Source organism: Atta cephalotes, assembly GCF_000143395.1.
Source record: "Atta cephalotes unplaced genomic scaffold scaffold00031, whole genome shotgun sequence".
Taxonomy (NCBI): domain Eukaryota; kingdom Metazoa; phylum Arthropoda; class Insecta; order Hymenoptera; family Formicidae; genus Atta; species Atta cephalotes.
The window spans coordinates 1,993,028-1,996,948 of NW_012130095.1; positions in this window are offsets into that span (position 1 = coordinate 1,993,028).

A 3,921-nucleotide genomic window follows, 5' to 3' on the forward strand; every position below is an offset into this window, starting at 1 on the left:
TATATATATATATATATATATATATATATATATATATATATATATATAGGTACATAAGACTATTTTCATTCAATCATAAGCTTCAGTTACGAGCGTTAAGACATGGATCGAGTAAAAGAATATATACATCGAAAATCAATCGAGCGAAAGGGATACCGTCCCTTGTCGCTAAATCCGCCAAGTCCACCGCAATCGAAGGAAAAAGCGAGATATTGGGGAATATAGGGATGAATATAAAAAATAATATAAAGATTAGAAAAAATTAATTAATTTAAGCTAAAATAAAAAATTTTTTAATAAAAAGTTTTTAATAAAAAATTAATATAGAAAAATTTAATTTATGTTTAAAAATTTATTTTATAATTATGAATATAAATAAATTTTTATAAGAAAAAATTTAAAAAATTTAAATAATTTTTTTTAAATATAAAAATAATATTTATAATGAATATATTTAAGAAATTAAAAACTTAGTAATTTATAATTAAAATAATGATAAATTTTAGTGGCAGCAATAGCGATTAGACTAAATGTTATAAGTAAATTTAATTAATTAAGGAAATAATTAAAGAATTAAGGAAATAATAAATTTGATAATAATTTATTTTTAGTAAAAATAATTTTTTATATGGTGGAATATGTAAGAGATTTATATATATTAAGAATAATGTATTTTTTGAAATAATTAAATTATAAATGAACTAGGATTAGATACCCTATTATTATAAAATAAAGTTTAAAAAATTGAAAAATAAATGTGAATCATTAAATTTAAATAATTTGGCGGTATTTTAAAAAGTTAGAGGAACTTATTTTATAAATGATAGTTCAAGATAGGAAGATCTTAACAGAAATTTTATGTATTGTTATTTAAAAATTATTTTACAAGAAGCATAATTGATAAAATGTAAAAAATTTTTTAATTTGAATTCAAGTCAAAATATAGAATTGATTAAATAGGAATGAGTTACATTTTAGTGTATAAAAAAATATTTTAAAAGTTTTAAGTATTTTGAATATGTAGGATTTAATAGTAAATTTATTAAATTTAATAAGTTGAAAATTAAATGGAATATATACAAATTGCCCGTCATTTTCATAAATAAATAGTTGAAAAAAGTCGTAACAAAGTAGATGTACAGGAATGTGTATTTAGATGAGAGAAAATATATTAATATATTATTAAAGAATATAAGGATAAAATAAATATGACATAAATTTAGTTAAAAAGATATATTGTATAATTATTGTGTTGGTATGAGGGCATAAAATATATTATGTATGTTTATAAATAAAATTTTAGTATGAATATATTAAAAATAAGAAGAATATTTAAATATAATTATATGGATTTAAGTTTGGTAGGAAGGGGGAGTAAGTAAAATGAAATAGGATTTAAATTAAAAATATATTATAAATAATATTTAAGGTGGAAAAGGAATAAATTATAGGTAATTAAAGATGTATTAAATTTATGAAAGTTTTATTAATAAGAATAAAATAATTAAATATAGTTATATTGAAAGTAATGTAGATGGATTTGGTTAAATATGTAAAAGTAATTTTATTAATTAAATGTACCTTTTATATCAGGGTTTATTAAAATATAAATTATAAATTTATTAATTTTCTCGAAATTAAAAGAGCTAATAGTAATTATAGTAAATAATTTATATTATGTTAGTAATGTGAAATAATTATTAAGAATAAACTATTAGTGGATATATTCTAGTCAATTTTAATGATATCTAGTTTTTTTTATTTAAATTTAATTTAATCTTAAAAATATAATATGTAATAATTTTTTTTATGTGAAAGTTATTATTATTTAAGAAAATATTATTTAAGAAAATAAACTGTGGGATAAATTATAGTTTTAATTAAAATGATATTTAATAATATTTTAATTTGTGAATAAGTAAAGAAATACTAATAAAATTTTAGTTTTATAGGAAAAATTTAATAATTTATTAAAAGTATATTTTTATAGTGTGAGTATTAATAAATTAAAAAATAATTTTTTATATTGATAATATAAATAAAAAATAGATAGTAATTTAAAAAATGAGATTTAATTAAATAAAGAAATATTATTTTAAATAATTAAAAATAAAAAATAATGATAAAATAAGTAGAATTAATTATAAAAATGAGAAATAAGTAAATAATGAGATTTTAATTTTAGGAATTCGGCAAAATGATTAGGTTCAACTTTAATAAAAACATAGTTTTTTGATGATAATAAAAAATATTTTTACTGCTCAATGATTAATAATTAAATAGCTGCAGTATACTGACTGTACAAAGGTAGCATAATAAATTGTTTATTAATTGTAAACTGGAATGAATGTAGGAATGAAACTTAGATTGTCTTAAGTTAAATAATTGAATTTAGTAGTTAAATAAAAATTTTTAGATGATATTATGGGACGAGAAGACCCTATAGAATTTTATATATAAGTTTATTAATATTTTATAAATTTATAGAAATTAAATAAAGTTTATATATTTAGTTGAGAGGATTGTTAAATTTAATGAACTTTAATTTGAAAGATTATTATAAGATATGAATGAGTAATAAATAAAAAATTTGATGAATTTATTTAAAATTAAGAGAGAAATAATTACCTTAGAGATAACAGCGTAATATTTTTAGAAAGATCATATTGATAAAAATGATTGCGACCTCGATGTTGAATTAAGATAAAAATTAGATGTAGAAGTCTAATATTTGAATCTGTTCGACTTTTAGAATCTTACATGATTTGAGTTTAGATCGGCATGAGCTAGATTGGTTTCTATCTATAATTAATTTAATAAATATTTGTACGAAAGGACTATATTTATAAATATAATTTTTATAAAATAAATAAAGATTATTTTTATGGGAATAATAAATTAAAAAATTTATTGTATTATTTTAGCTATAGAATGGTATTAATTTTAAAAATTTAATAAAGGAAAATAAATAATATGTTATAAATAATATGTTATAAAAGATAGGATATAATTATAAAAATAATAATAAATTATGTTAAAAGAAATTTATTTATGTTTTATTATTATTAATTAGAATTAGATATTGATAATTTTAAATTTATTAAGTAAGTAAAGTAATTACTTATTTTTTTATGAAGATTTTATGTGGGGGATTGATAATAAAATAGGAGAGGAGGAGGTAAATAATAGTTTTTTTTTGTTATTACTTTGGTAGAATAGTGCATTAAATTTAGAATTTAATAAAATATAAAAATGAATATAGTTATATAAGTAATAATTTTAAGGTTAATAAATTATATATTATTAAATTTTATTAGATTATTTATTTTAGAAATTTGTATTAGTGAGAGTAGCTTTTTTGACATTGTTAGAGCGTAAGGTTTTAGGATATGTACAGGAGCGGAAAGGCCCCAATAAGGTGCTACGCTCGTACGTCTCGATTCTTCATCCATACGCATTGTGATGACGGAAACGATGCTACGACGTATGTTTGAGTTTGACTGATGTAACGTTCGAGGATTAGCCCGACCCGTCGATATGGTTGATGCTAAGTATACGCAATTCTCCAACATCGCGTCTGAGAACGCTATACGTGATAGCGACATTTTCAATGGACATCAGCTCGTCGATTGCGAACTATTGGCTTTAGCTTTTAATACATACAAAAAAAAGAAACGATGTAATAACATGTGAATAAAAAAATTGTTTCGTTCCCATTACTATATATGTACTATACTTTTTTTACTTCCCATCCATTTACTCATCCATTCATCCTATACCTCGACACGCCATCGTACTTTGTTTAGATAAATAACAGTCATGCTTGTTTTTTTTGTCGTATCACGAATCATATACGTATGTACGCACTTATACATATATGTATGTATGTATATATGTATAAATGTATTAGATATGGGAAAA